The sequence below is a fragment of the Macrotis lagotis genome, chromosome 1 (assembly GCF_037893015.1).
Source record: "Macrotis lagotis isolate mMagLag1 chromosome 1, bilby.v1.9.chrom.fasta, whole genome shotgun sequence".
Classification (NCBI taxonomy): Eukaryota; Metazoa; Chordata; class Mammalia; order Peramelemorphia; family Peramelidae; genus Macrotis; species Macrotis lagotis.
In genome coordinates this window covers 418,212,861-418,228,509 of record NC_133658.1, presented here as the reverse complement: position 1 = coordinate 418,228,509, position 15,649 = coordinate 418,212,861, and positions in this window count along the sequence as shown.

Sequence of the window (15,649 nt, the reverse complement as noted above, 5' to 3'; positions counted from 1 at the left end):
ATCCTAACATCTGAAACAATGACTTCTCAGTGGACACAAGAATACCTGTATTGTCCCAAAAGATTCTAAACATTAGAACCATCTCAAGATTTAACAATAAATTGTGTTGTGGCCAACCCCTTAATGTATATGCGTTGTTAAACTCTCTCTCTTAGGAGAGGGGGGTTTTGTCATTTTTCTCACTCTGAAATAATTAAATTTCTGTTTGTGTTCTGATGTTCCTGTCTTCTGGGTCCTGTCTGTTTCAATGCTAGCCATCTCCAGGTTGGAGGCCAATTCTAGTACAATTGACACGATTATGATAGAATACTATTGTGCTCTTAGAAATTATGAGAAAGGGCAGTTAGGTGGTACGGTGGATAGAGAATGGGTCCTGGAATCAGAAGGACCTGAGTTCAAATCCAACCTCAGATACTTAATAATTACCAAGCTGTGTGACCTTGGGCAAGTCACTTAGCCCCATAGTCTTGTAAAAAGAAAAAAAGAAATGATGAGTAGGTTACTCCCAGAAAAACCTGAAAAGGCTTAGGTAAGTTCATGTAAAGTGAAATGTACTGTTTACAAACAGCAATATTTTAAGATAATTAGCTATGATCAACAATATAATGATCTAAGACAACTCTGAAGAATTTATGAAAATGCTATCCATACCCAAAGAAAGAAGGAATGGTCATTCCACAATTGATAAATGGCTAAAAGATATGAATAGGCAGTTTTCGGATGATGAAATTAAATCTATATATAGTCATGTGAAAAAATACTCCAAATCATTGATTAGAGAAATGCAAATTAATACAACTAAGAGGTATCACTTCACAACTAACTATCAGATTGGCTAAGATGACAAAAAAAGGGAAATGATCAATGTTGGAGTAAATGTGGGAAAGTTGAGTTGTGAACTGATCCAGTCATTCTGGAGAGCAATATGGAACTATGCCCAAAGAGCAAAAAAAACTAGGGTAGCTAGGTGGCTCAGTGGATAGAGCACTAGAGTTAGGAGGACCTGAGTTCAAATGCAACTTCAGATGCTTAATAATTACCTAGCTGTAAGGGGTGGCTAGGTGGCACGGTGGATAAAGCACTGGCCTTGGAGTCAGGAGTACCTGGGTTCAAATTCGGTCTCAGACACTTACTATCTAGCTGTGTGGCCTTGGGCAAGCCACTTAACCTCATTTGCCTTGCAAAAAACCTAAAAAGCAAAGCAAAAAAAATAATTACCTAGCTGTGTGACCTTGGGCAAACCACTCAACCCCTTTGCCTTAAATTTAAAAAAAAAGAGAAAAAAAACCTCTCATAATACCTATTGACCCAGCAATACCACTACTATGTCTATATCCCCATAAAATCATAAAAAATGGAAAAAGTGTCATGTGTTCAAAAACATTTATAACAGCTCTTTTTGTAGTAGCAAAGAATTGAAATTGAGGGGATGCCCATCAACTGGAGAGGAGCTGAACAAGTAATGGTATATGATTATCATGGTATATAACATTGTTCTATAAGAAATCAGGAGTGGCTGAACTTTAGAGAAGCATGGAAAGAATTACAAGAACTGATGTTGAGTGAAATGAGAAGAAGGAAGAGAACATTATATGCATTAAGAACAACACTGTGAGATGATCAGCCTTGATGGATGCAGCTCCTCTCAGCAGTACAGGGATCAAGAAGAACTCTGAAAGACCTGCTATGGACAATACCATCCACATCCAGAAAAAAAAAAATCATGGAGTTTGAATGCATACTACTAAAAACCATATTTTTCCTTCCTTTCTCATAGTTTTCTTTCCCCTTAGGGTTTTTTTTTTTTTTTTTTTTTGCAAGGCAAATAGGGTTAAGTGGTTTGCCCAAGGCCACACTGGGGAAACCCTTAGTTCCAATTCTGTTTCACAACATGATTAAATGATTAATATGGAAATATGTTAAATAGGATTGTACATGTACAACTTTTACCAGTCTGTTTTCTGCCATGGGGAGTGGGGAGGGAAGTTATAAATTTGCAAATGGATGTGTGTTGAAAAACCACCATTGCATGTAATTGGACAAATAAAATAATATTTCAGTAAAAAAAAGAAACTGGTGTCTGAATTCAGATTAAAGCATTTTTTTTACTTTATTTTTCCTTGAATTTTTTTTTTATGGAAATGCTTTGCATGACTATACATACATAACTTTTATTGAATTTCTTGCCTTGGGTGGGGAGGGAGGGAGGGAATTTAGAACTCAAAGCTTAAAAATGAATATTAAAAATTATTCTTGGGGTGGCTAGGTGGGTGCCTCAGTGGATAGAGCACTGGCCCTGGAGTCAAGAATACCTGGGTTCAAATCCGGTCTCAGACACTTAATAATTACTTAGCTGTGTGGCCTTGGGCAAGCTACTTAACACCGTTTGCCTTGCAAAAACCTAAAAAACAAACAAACAAAAAACCTAAAAAAATTATTTTTACTTGTAACTAGGGAAAAGCAAAATGCTAAATAAGAAAAACATATTAAAAATGAGAGAATTCTGTGAAGATGTTGATTAGGTCAGAAATTCCAGGCTTTCTAAATTTCTTCCACAAAAAAGACAGAACATCACCTTAAAGTGAACATTAGAGTGGCAGAAATAAACAAAAGTGTGCTAAAGCTGTGGTCCTCTTAAGGGAAGAGCAAATACCTCTAGGCAAATCCTGCTGAATCAACCAAACAAGCCCTTGAGGCAGCTGGGCTGAGAGAACTCACCTCAGGGAGTTTCACCTCAATGTCAGTGTAAGGGTAAGAGCCTGTGGAGGGGCAGACTGAAGGACTGGCCTGCTGCCTTGGGATTCCAGGCACAGCTGCACTGACCAGGCATGTCCTGGCCATGGCTGCAAGCAAGAAGGGGCAAGCACAAGTTTGCTGTAGTGAAGGGGCCAGGACCTGCTGGCTAGGGACACTTGCAGGGGAGCCAAGTCCCTGGTTTTGGTTCTAGGAAGAGCTAAAGTTTGCAGGCCTGGAGGGATCACAGGGAGCAAGAGCATTTGTAGGATCCCTAACCATGGCTAAAGGAATGTCAAAGATTGGACTCCTGAACATAGCTCAGGAAATAACAATAAGAAAGATCTGAGACTTGGAGCAACATTCCCCATACTAGAGGTCTAGAACCTGACTGTAATAATAAACTGTTAAAAAATAAAATAATATAGAAATTAAAAGGGTAAACAAAAGAGAAAGCGCCCAACCATAGACAGCTATTATGAGGATAGAGAAGATTTTAAGTTATTCAGAAGAAGATAGTGAAGCAAAAAAAAAAAAAAGCCATTCCTTTTTCAAAGAATGATCTCAAGCCCCAGAAGAGTTCTTGGAAGAACTTAAAAGGGACTTCAAAAATCAAATAAGAGAGGGTGAGAGGGGGCTGCTAGGTGGCGCAGTGGATAAAGCACTGGCCCTGGAGTCAGGAGTACCTGGGTTCAAATCCAGTCTCAGACACTTAATAATTACCTAGGTGTGTGGCCTTGGGCAAGCCACTTAACCCTATTTGCCTTGCAATAAACCTAAAAAAATAAAAAAAAAACAGGATGAGAAAAAAATTAGAAAAAAGAGTAATCCAAGAAAATCAAGAAAATTATGAAAAGATATAAAAACTTAGGAAGAAAAGTATGACTGGACAAGAGGAAGCTAATGCTATAAGAAATAAATCTTCAAAAGAAAAACAAAAGACTCCAGGGTGAATGAAGTGACTTAAAAATTTAATACATTCCCATAGGAAGGGTATGTATCATCAAAGACAGACACATACACCCAGAAGCAAAAAGCAAGCAACTTTTATCTCTGCCCCTGCAATGCTAAGTACTATCCCTCAAGCCCTCATTGAATGGGGATTGTGTAATTCAGTTTTCCCATCTGCTTCTTGTATGGTATTCCTTCATATGTTTCCCCCATCTTGATCATGTCTCCACATACATCACATGATATTATAATGAACCTCTGCTCTTCCCAGAGGAGAAGTTAATATTTATATTTATTATAGACTCATTAAGCATGCTGGTCCTGGCCAGACTCACAAGGCCTTTCTTTATTAACATTATCTATCTCTTCAGGAACTAGCCATTCCTGAATGTAAACACTATAATTCCTGGGGTTTGGGGAGGGGTGGTTCCCTCCTCGGACAACCTGGAAAATTTGGTTTTATTCCACAAAAAATTGACAAGAAGCCTTCTTTGTTCTCAAAGTATTTAAGATCTAATTAGGGGCGGCTTGGTGGCACAGTGGATAGAGCACCAGCCCTGGAGTCAGGAGTACCTGAGTTCAAATCCCACCTCAGACATTTAATGATTACCTGTGTGGCCTTGGGCAAGCCACTTGACCCCAATGCCTTGCAAAAATCTCAAAAAAAAAAAGGATCTAATTAGACCCTCTTCAGATCTGAGTTTCACCCATGGAGAGGACTTAGGGCCTTCCTGATTGGGATTCTGAAGGCTGTACCCCTGGGACTCCCCAGCAGCTGTTGATTTAGATGTTGAAGGTCCCCTGATTGGTGATGTTTTTTCTTAATAGCTATGTAGACTTTGCTTTTCTTTTTATTATATTGGGACTTATTGGTTACTTTTGCTGTAAAACTGATTTATTTCTACCTGTTCTATAATCACTTTATTAAATATACTCTTTTTTTGTTGGTGTGAATGTGTCATTTTGTAGGAGCGAATCGAAACCAAAACTCTTTAATCAAACACTGACTTGTACATCCATCTATTTGTCTACTTGGTATTTTTCTTTTTTTTTTTTTAAAAGAAAGATTTTATTTATTTTGAGTTTTACAGTTTTTTCCCCCCATTTTTGCTTCCCTCCCCACCCCCCACAGAAGGCATTCTGTGTTAGTGTTTACATTGGTTCCATGTTATACATTAATCTCAGTTGAATGTGATGAGAGAGAAATCATATCCTTAAGGAAGAAATATAAAGTATGAGATAGCAAAATTACATTAAATTCTTTTTCTGGATACAGATGGCATTCTCCATTGCAGATAGCTCATAATTGTCCCTGGTTGTTGCACTGAAGGGATGAGCAAGTCCATCAGGGTTGATCATCACCCCCATGTTGCTGTTAGGGTGTACAGTGTTTTTCTGGTTCTGCTCATCTACTTTGTATATTTCGATCAGAATGCGGTTATATGGAGTAGCTACCTCCCTTGTATTTTTCTAACTAACCTAGTCCTTCTTCCTTTTATGGAACCACAAAATATTTCATTTCTTAAATGCCATCATATAATATCGAGAAATAATAAACAATCAAAATAATGCAAAAATAGAATATGAAACATCTCATTAGAAATACAAATAATCTTATTGTTTAGGAAAATGCAAATTAAAACTACTCTAAGGTACCACCTCACACCTATCAGATTGGCCAATATGATCAAAAGGAAAATCATCAATATTGGAGGGGATGTGGGAAAACTGGGATACTAATGAATTATTGGTGAATTTATGAACTAATCCAATCTTTCTGGAGAGCAATTTGGAATTATGCCCAAAGAACAAAAACCTTTGATCTAGCAATACCAATACTAGGGTCTGTATTCTAAAGAGATCATGAAAAAAAGGGTCAAAAACCCACAGGTGGGGCAGCTAGGTGGCATAGTGGATAAAGCACCAGCCTTGGGGCCTTGGAGTCAGGAGTACCTGGGTTCAAATCCAGTCTCAGACACTTAATAATTACCTAGCTGTGTGGCCTTGGGCAAGCCACTTAACCCCATTTGCCTTGCAAAAACCTAAAAAAAAACCCCACAGGTAAAAGACTATTCATAGAAGCTCTTTTAGGTAGTAAAAGATTGGAAATGGAGGAGATGCCCATCAATTGGGGAATGGTTGAACAAATTATGGTATATGAATGTGATGGAATACTCTTGTTCTATAAGAAATCATGAGGGATGAAACTTCAGAAAAACCTGGAAGGAATTACCTGAATTGATGCTGAGTGAAATGAACAGAACCAGAACATTCTACACACTAACTGCATGATGATCAACTGTTGTTCATTGCAACAGTGAAAATTATCAAAGACAATTCTAAAACACTTACGATGGAAAATACCATCCATATCCAGAGAAGAAACTATGGAATTTAAATGAGGACCAAAGCTTACTATCTTCAATTTTTAAAGGTTGTCTCATGTATTATATATTTTCCCTTTCTAATTTTTTCCCTTTTGTTTGGATTTGCTCTTCTTTCATAATAAGATTAATATGTTTGATGTAATTATACACAAAGATCCCATATTAGATTGCTTTCTGTCAGGAAGAGGGAGAGGGAAGGAGCGAGGGAGAAAAAATGTAAAACTCAAAATCTTGAAAAAAAAGATTGGTGATATATATCATGGAGTGGTAATATAATAAATGTTAAACTACCTGGAAAGTTATGATAAAAAATTTCATGATACAAAATTATATTATTAAAGAAAATTGTTTTGAAGTTCTATAACAAGAAAGTAAAATAGAAATAGAAAAAAAATATCACTGATCACTACCTGGAAGATATCCAGGAAGAAATCTTATAGGGATATCATAGATAAGTTTCAAAGCACTCAGGTTAAGGAGAAAATATTTCAAGCAACAAATAAAATAAACATTTTAATTAAATATAGTAAGTAATAAGTTTGAATGTGAATGGTATGAATTTACTCATAAAACAGAAATGGGATAGCATGGATTTAAAATTCTGAATTTGAGCAATATGTTGCTTACAAGAAACACAAGAAATACACACAGAGTTAAAATGAAGAGCTGGAGTAGAACTTATTAAGGTTCAGATGATGTAAAAAACAAGCAGGGGTAGCAATTATGATCTCAGATCATGATTGAATTAAAGCTAAAATAGACCTACATCAATAAAATAAAGAGCTCACCAATTGAGTATACAATATATAAAAAAACAGGGAAACTACACTATATGTTACCAATATTATTCAATATTGCTTTAGATCATTTAAAAGATCTGTAGACAGTATAAAATACCTGAGTGTATACCTGTCATACAGACTCAGGAACTACATGAAAATAATTATAAAACACTCCTTATACAAATATAGACAGATTTAAATAACTGGACAAATATTATTCATGGACAGGCAAAGCCAATATACTAAAAATGACAATTTTATCTAGATAATCCATTTATTCAATGCTATCCTAATTAAATTACTTGAAAAGTATTTTACTAAGTTAGGGAAAAAAAGAAAATTTACTTGGAAGAACACAAAGTCAGGAATTCAAAGAAACTTGTAAAAAATATAAAGAATGAGTATCAGCAGTACTAGATCTTTAACTATATTATAAGGTCATAAATATCACAACAATCTATTACTGGTTAAGAAATAGAATGGTAGATCAGTGGAATAGAGTAGACATGCAAATATACTGTAGTAAATTTTATAGTAATCTTGTGTTTGACAAAGTAAAGATTTAAATTTTGGGGATTCTAATTCATTTTTTGGTAAAAATTTTTGGAAAAGCTGGAAAGCAGTCTGGCAGAAATTGGGCAGAGAGACCAATATCTTAAACCATGTACTTAAAGTCAAAATGGATACATGATTTAGATATACAGGGAAATCTCTCAAGAAAATTAGAAGTGGAACTTATTCTCTATCTGACTTGATAAGAGAACAATTTATGAAGAAACAATAGAGCATTGTGATTTGTAAAATGGATAATACTGATTATATTAAATTAAAAAGTTCTTATACAAATAAAACCAATGTAACCAAGATTGGAAGGAAAGCAGATAACTGGGAAAAAACTTGCATAGACAATCTTTCAGAAAAAGGTTCTCATTTTTTAAATATAAAAGTACTTCACCAAATTTATAAAAAAATGAATCATTCTCCAATTGAAAATGGATAAAGGTTATGAACAGGCAGTTTTTTGATGAAATCAAAACTATAGATAGTAATATGAAAAAACTATGTTATTATGAGACATACAAATTAAAACAAATTTGAGATTTCATCTTGTTTCATCTTTAGATTGGCTAAAATGATGCCCTTCAATTAAGGAATGGTTAAACAAAACTTGGTATAGATTGTGATGTAATCCTACTGTATAGTATGGCCTTACATATATGTATATATATATATATATACATACATACACATATCTATGTAGATATGCATGAATCTGTATATATTTTTGTTTAATTGTAATTTTCTTTAAGGTGGGGAGGGATGGAGAAAAAATAAAAATGCACAACAGAGAATAAAAGAAAACGTAGAACTGAATGGATGGTACCTGTTGCGGTCCACCCTGGGCAGCCGGGTCTCAGTTTAATTCACACAACTCTTCGGGGAGCTCCGCCAGACATGTCCCGCATGTTCAATAATGAAAGTCAGCCAGTGAGAGATAAGCAAGGAGTTTATTGCAGGTATATGCTGCATCTCTGACTCACATAGTTGAAATAAGGGTATATATAAGTCTAGTCCCCTTGTATCAGCATCCCTCATCTCCAGGCCTGTGGAAGTATAACAGGTATGCCACAAAAGGTCTGTATCCTGGAAAAATGTGGAATCTTCAACAAGATAAAGATGAAAGGTAGAGAGATAAGGACCAGAACTCCTTCCTGGGACACTTGAACAAGATGAGGATGAAAGGGAGAGGGATAAGGACAAAAGGTCCTTCCTGAGAATATTCAACAAGATAAGGATGAAAGGCAGGAGAACAAAGAGAGAGAAGGGCCAGAGCTCCTTCCTGAGTTCAGAGCACTCTGGTATGGACATTCCTGTTGTCCCAGGTCTCAATGACTCTCAGGATGAACTCCTCATGGCCACATACTCTGTCTATTATCCCCTTACAGGTACCTTTACAAATGTTGACCATATATTACAGCATAAAAATTTCATAGCTAAACAAATAAAAGCAGAAATATTAAATACATCCTTTTCAGATTATAATGTAGTAAAATTATATTTAATAAGGGAGCAGAGAAACTTGGATTTAAAGTTAAATGTAGATTAAATAACATACTTTTAAAAGTGAATGGTTACAAAACAAGTCATAGAAATATTTTTATTAAGAATGATAACAATTAAGGAATATATCAAAACCTATGGATTATAGCAGAAGCAGTAATGAGAGGAAACTTCTATCCAAAAGTGCCTACATCAATAAAATAAAGAGCTCACCAATTGAGTATACAATTGCTAGAAAAAGAACAAATAAAATCCCCTTTTAAACCCCATATTGGATATCCTAAAACTAAGTATTGAAGTAATAAATAAAATGAAGTATTAGTTTTATGAAAAAAGCCAATAAAATATTGGTTAATATGATTAAAAAAGAAGAAAACCAAATCACTAAAATCAAAACCAAATAAAAAATGAGAAGGGTGAATGTACTTAGAAAGATGAAATAAAAACATTAGAAGTTATTTTGCTAAATTATATGCTGATAAATTTATCAATTTAAGGAAAATAGGAGAATATTTAAAAAAATATAAACTGCCTAGATTAACAGAAAAGGAAATAGAACATCCAAATAAAATGATTTTTTAAAAAATTGAACAAGTCACGTTTCCTAAGAAAAAAGCATTAGGATCGGATGAATTTTATAAGTGAATTTTACTAAATATTTAAAGTTCAACCAACTGCAACATTCAATAATTTGGAATGATGTTTATCTTTCATTCTTTTCTTTTCTTTTCTTTTCTTTTTTTTTTTGGTAAGGCAATGGGGTTAAGTGGCTTTCCCAGGGCCACGCAGCTAGGTAATTATTAATTGTCTGAGGCCAGATTTGAACTCAGGTACTCCTGACTCCAGGGGTGGTGCTCTATCCACTGAGCCACCTAGCCGCCCCTTTGTCCTTCATTCTTTTTTTTTTTTTTTTGATTTTGCAAGGCAAATGGGGTTAAGTGGCCTGCCCAAGGCCACACAGCTAGGTAATTATTAAGTGTCTGAGATCGGATTTGAACCCAGGTACTCCTGACTCCAAGGCTGGTGCTTTATCCACTACACCACCTAGCCGCCCCCGTCCTTCATTCTTGAAGAACATGACATCAGGGAGGTGATGCCATGACAAGTACATGAATTGGATTTGAGTGAGGGGGATGCTGTGCTAAGTTATCAGCCTCACTTTCTTCTCCAGTCATCTGGATCCAGTAGTCAAATATGAACCAGGATGCCAGATGACCCTGAATGTGAGGCAATCAGGGTCAAGTGATTGGCCCAAGGTCAGAAAACTAGTAACTGTCAAGTATCCAAGGCCATATTTGAACTCCTGTCCTGACTCCATGGTCAGTGCTCTCTATCCATTGCACCACCTAGCTGCCCAAATTTGGAATAAGTAAAGAGTCCTGCCAAACTTAGATGGTGCTGATATCTAAACCAGGAAATGATATAGCTATTATCTCACCCCTATCAGATTTGTTAAAATGATAGAAAGGGAAAGATAAAAGTACAGAATGACATCCTTTAAAATTTTTTTAATTTTTATTTTTGTTTTATTCTCAACTTAAATACAAAATTAGTATTCCCATAAAGTGGAAGAGAGGATGGTGTATGAAATTGTGCATCACTATTATGTAGCACTTTCTTTTCAAATATATAATAAATCTAACAAAATTTTTTTTTTAGGTTTTTGCAAGGCAAATGGGGTTAAGTGGCTTGCCCAAGGCCACACAGCTAGGTAATCATTAAGTATCTGAGACTGGATTTGAACCCAGGTACTTCTGATTCCAGGGCCGGTGCTTTATCCACTGTGTCACCTAGCCACCCTAACACAATTTTCAAAGCTCTTATGCTTGTCTGATTCCTTCTTCCTTTTCACTTCTCATTAAAGAAAAAAAAAATCTTATTTTCCTCTCTATCCCATCCTCTGTTGAAAAATAAAGCTTCACCTTTCACCTTAAGTCATCTTTTAGTCAGGAGATGGGTAATTTTGCTTTATCACAGGCTCTCTGGCATGGTTGGTTATTACATTGAATAGAATTCTAAAATCTTTTAGAATAGTTAGCCTTTATAGTGTTGATGTTAATGCAAAAATTGTTTTCATGGTGCTGCTCAGTTCACTCTGCATCAGTTCACATACATTTTTCTTGATTTTGCCAAGGTTTTTCCTTTTCTCCATTTCTTAAGGCACAAACAGTCCCTGCCTTAAATTATTCCCAGAGCAAAAGAGGCAAGCTTGGATACTAATTTACCACAAAAACTACTTATTTGGGGGGGGAGGAGCCAAGATGGCGACATGAAGGGGTTGAGTCTTAGGAGCTCTCTGATAAAAACTCATAAACTAAGGACTCTAACTATACTTTCAAGAGACAGAACCCACAAAGGGACCCAGTGAGGCAGTTCTCCTACTCAAGGTAACCTGGAAAAGAGCAGAAAGGCTCTGCTCCCCGGGGTTGGAGGGGCGGCCCACTAGAGGGGTGGCCCGCCAGAGCGAAGGAACTTCAGCCTCCCCGAGGCAGCCCCAGGGCGCTGGGAGCTGAGGCTCACAGCATCAGGGGAGTCTCCTGAGCTGCACACCGGGAAGCACCGGGCACAAAGTGGGGGAACAGCGGGGGGGGGGGGGGGGGGGGGGGCTTCTGCCAGAGTGAGCATGTGGAGCCCAGCCCTCAGGGCACACAGCTAGCAGCTTGGTCTTTCAGCAGCCCAGACCAGGAAACAGAAGCAGGCAGAGCCATAAGCAGGAGCCCCCAGGGCATGAGCCCATTGAACCTAGGGAGGGGAGTGAAGAGAGCTCTGTCTGGACTGCAGAGCTCTGTCTGCCCTTGGAACAGGACTCAGGCTCTGACTACATTCAGATCCTGATCCCAGTCTAGGGCCCCCATAGAACAACAGGGCCCCCCCACCTCGCCCCGTGGCAGAGGGGGGCACTTATGTTCATTCACAGACCAGGAGGGAGGACAGAACCTCACACACTGAGACCCTTGTGGGAGTGTCCTAAAAGCTCAGGAAGCACCCCAAAAAATAGGCTTAGGCTGGGAAAATGAACAAGCAAAGAAACAAGAGGAAGACCATTGAGAAATATTTTGCAAATGAGCCCAAGAAGGATCAAAATACTCAGTCTGAAGATGAGGAAGCACAAGCTCCTGCATCTAAAGACTCCAAGAAAAACAAATTGGGCATAGGCTATGATAGAGCTCAAAAAAGACTTTGAAAATCAAATGAGGGAGTTGGAAGAAAAACTGGGAAAAGAAAGGAGAGAGATGCAGGAAAAACATGAAAATGAAGTCAGCAGCTTAGTCAAGGAAATCCAAAAAAATGCTGAAGAAAATAGCATGCTAAAAACCAGCTTAGGTCAAATGGGTAAAACAGTTCAAAAAGTTGAGAAGAATGCTTTAAAAAGCAAAATTGGCCAGATGGAAAGAGAGATAAGAAAACTGAGGAGAACAAATCCTTCAGACAAAGAATAGAATTCAGGGAGATTGATGAATTTACCAGAATTCAGGAATCAATACTTCAAAACCAAAAAAATGAAAAATTAGAAGAAAATGTGAAATACCTCATTGAAAAAACAACTGACATGGAAAACAGACTTAGGAAAGATAATTTGAAAATTATTGGGAATACCTGAAAGTCATGATCAGGAAAAGAGCCTTGACATCATTTTCAAAGAATTACTACAGAAAAATTGCCCTGATATTCTAGAAGCAGAGGGCAAAATAGAAATGGAGAGAATCCACCAATCCTCCTGAGAAAGAGATCCCAAAAAACCAACCCCTAGGAATATTATAGCCAAGTTCCAGAACTCCCAAGTCAAAGAGAAAATATTACAAGCAGCCAGAAGGACACAGTTCAAATATCGTGGAGCTGCAGTCAGGATCACACAGGACTTAGCAGCAGCTACATTGGAAGCTTGTAGGGCTTGGAATACAATATATCGGAGGGCAAAAGAGCTTAGAATGCAGCCAAGAATGAACTACCCAGCAAGACTGAATGTCCTCTTCCAGGGAAAAAGATGGACTTTCAATGAACCAGGGGAATTTCAAATGTTCCTTTTGGAATGGCCAGAGCTGAACAGAAGGTTTGATCTTCAAATACAGGACTCAGGTGAAGCATGGAGATTGGAGGAGAGGGGGGGAAATATGAGGGACTTAATGAGGATGAACGCATGTACAGAAAAATAATACTGATAATATTCATATGAACCATCTCAGTTAATAGAGCAGGTAGAGGGAGCTTTTATAGTTGAAGTACAGGAGAAAGCTGAATTCGAAGATAAAATATGGTGTAAAAATGGAGTCAATAGGAAAAAAAGGGAAATGTAATGGGAGAAAGAAAAAGGAGAGGGAGAAAGAAAAAGGAGAGGGGAAATAGTCCAAGTATTTCACATAATAAGATTTTTTTTTTATTACAATGAGCTATTGCAGTGATATGGAAGGGGGGATGCAAGAGGGAATGAGGGAACCTTTGCTCTCATCAGAGATGGCTAGGAGAGGAAACAGGAAATAAACTCAATGGGGTATAGACATCTGGAGTAAGGAGGGGGGAGCAGGGGGAAAATGTGAATAAAGGAGAGGATGGACCATGGGGGTCGAGTGGTCAGATATAACACATTTTCTTTTTTACTTCTTGCAAGGGGCTGGGATTGGATGGCCTCCCCAGGACCATAGGGCCAGGTGGATTCTGGGCCTAAGGGGTGGTATGGGGGCTTAGGGCTTCTTGGTCCCAGGACCAGGGATCTGTCTGCTGCGCCACTCAGCGACCCTACAGCAGAGTCAGAGTGAAAGGAGAGAGAAAACATAGTACATGGTAGTGGAGAAATAAGAAAGGAGGGAGTTGTAATCAGCAATGGCAACATTGGAAAAATATGGAAGTAACTTTTGTGATGGATTTATAATAAAGAATGTGATCCACCCATGACAGAGTTGTTGGTGTTGGAACAAAGACTGAAGCAAATTTTTTGTTATTATTATTTGGGGGAGGGTGCAGGGCAAGTAGGGCTGGGTGGCCTGCCTGGGGCCACATAGCAGGGTGATCTTTGGGTGTCTGGGGCCAGATTCGGACCCAGGTGCTCCTGGCTCAAGGGCCAATGCTCTCTGCCGCCCAGCCACCCCTACTATTACTATTTTCTTTTATTTTGGGTCTTTTTTTTCCTTCTTTTTGGTTTTTGCAGGGCAGTGGGGATTGGGTGGCTTGCATGTCACATGGCTGGGTGATTATTGGGTTTACGAGGCTGGATATGGACTCAGGTGCTCGTGGCTCCAGGGCTGGTGCTTTGTCCATTGCGTCACCTGGCCATACCTACAATTATTACTATTATTTTTTTAATTTTAATTTTTTTCTCTCCCCTTTACTTTTTTTCACCCAAGCAAGTCTATCTATATTCATGGGGGGAGGGGTATTTTGTTTACTTGTAAACAAGAATATTTTATTAATGTAAAAAAATTTGTACAAGATGAGAATAAAAAATAAATTAAAAATATTACTTATTTGGAGTTATTTGCCACTTGATGTAAGAATGAATATAAATGGGGTGGCTAGGTGGCGCACTGGATAGAGCACCGGCCTTGGAGTCAGGAGTAACAGTTCAAATCCGGCCTCAGACACTTACTAATTATCTAGCTGTGTGGCCTTTGGCAAGCCACTTAACCCCATTTGCCTTGCAAAAACCTAAAAAAAAAAAAATGAATATAGACCATATAGATTGTTCGGCTTCCCATTCCATCCTTTTTATTTAGAGAAATAGCACTAATTGTAATGATAAAGATCTGAACTAGGTAAAGCCTATTTCTATTTCAGATCTTTATTGGTAGGCAGCAGGGAAAGATTGAAGATTAGAGAGGTAGTTAATAAAGGTATAAACTCCAAAAAGGTTTATAGATTCAGAATCAGAGGCTTAAGAGTGCTTCAGGGATCTGTCGAACAACAGTCACATGACTTGTGAATGTCAGAGCTGACATTAAAACCCAGGTCTGTTGGTTTTAAGAGCTGTTTCCTCCTTTACACAAATACTTCCTCTTGATTATGCCCAAGTTCCTGATACAAAGGAACCATGTGGTCTACTGCTTACCTGGTTCCATCAACCCCAGATAGGCTACCTGGAAACTTCAGCATTTAACCTCTTTCCTTGTAACAATGAGTTCATAAGGCTTAATGAATATTTATTATGGTATAAAGAAAATATTCATATTAAACCCCCGAGAAAATATCAATGTCCACCAAGGAGAGCCTCTACAACTAGCAATTATGTCTTGAAAGCATCTATGTTTCTTACTCTATACATTTCTTGGGAGTTTTTATAATTTCCTAATTAGATTGAATTTATTCTTTTAAGTTAGCAATTCTCCATAGCACCCAACAACGCCCTTGATTGCTTACTCAATTCATTGTATCCAATTACTGTCAGCATAGCAATGTTTCAAACCATTTATTCCCCCACAAATAAGTCTTTGCTGGCTGGTTAGAGAATTCCCTACTTTTCTATCACAAATCACACACACACACAAGACAGAGAGAATGGGGGTGGGAGGCAGATATAGCTGAACCTGTATGTGAAAGGTGTGATGGTAAGTGCCCTTGTGATGCTACATTGAAATAACTATTATCTTGGTTTTTTGAGAGTCTAACTAGAAATAATGGGACTTGCAAAAAAAGAACAAAGATACTGAAGAAAAACTTCTAAAACTTGGGCATTTATACACATATTTATATTTACAAATGGCTTTTCCAAGCTACCCAGAAAAAGAAATAAGAATTAGAGGTGAC